Source organism: Penaeus monodon, chromosome 27 (genome assembly GCF_015228065.2).
Source record: "Penaeus monodon isolate SGIC_2016 chromosome 27, NSTDA_Pmon_1, whole genome shotgun sequence".
Classification (NCBI taxonomy): Eukaryota; Metazoa; Arthropoda; class Malacostraca; order Decapoda; family Penaeidae; genus Penaeus; species Penaeus monodon.
In genome coordinates this window covers 21092934-21093696 of record NC_051412.1, presented here as the reverse complement: position 1 = coordinate 21093696, position 763 = coordinate 21092934, and positions in this window count along the sequence as shown.

Genomic DNA, 763 nt, shown 5'->3' with positions numbered 1-763 from the left:
AAGTATTATGTGCTTACTGTATAAGTGAACGATAACAGAAAAATATCCATATGATTTGTTATTATGATTTTTAAAAATAATCTGTTTGTTTTAATACATGTATCGTTTTTCCATTGGCAGTTTATAGACATCCATGAGCAAATTAGCTAATTAGCACACACATTTTAAGACAGGCAAACAAAAAAGTATAATTAAGATATTATTACCTCTTTATCGTTGCGGTTTCACAAGGTTGAATACAGAAATAATAGACTGTAACATCGATTACGAATTAGCTGTTGAATACTTACACCAATTTCATTTCAGATCAATTTCGACATTACAAGAGGAGAATTCCGGCCAATATGACATGGTGGAGTGCCATTTATTTCTTCATTTTTCCTTTTTTTTAGATAGATTATCTAACTAAATTAATGACAATTTTGAGAAGGAACCGATCCATTTTATTTGCAGGAATTTTCATCACTGCTTTTCAACATGACAATGATAGAACGCTAAATAAATATGCAAAAATGAAATACCTAGAATTGTAATTGATAACGGCAATATGCTTACAAAGAATAGTGTAAATTGGCCTTTTCTTACGCGATTTCAGTTATTAAATATCTTATGTTTCCCCCGAAAATGCAGGTAACATGACTTGCAACGATAGTGTTTATTCACATTTCCTCGACACGAGAACTGAAACTGTGGTTTTCCTGCCCGAGATTCCCAGTCCCTTGGCTTTGATTTTTCTTCTTCTGTATGACTTAAACTTAACGGA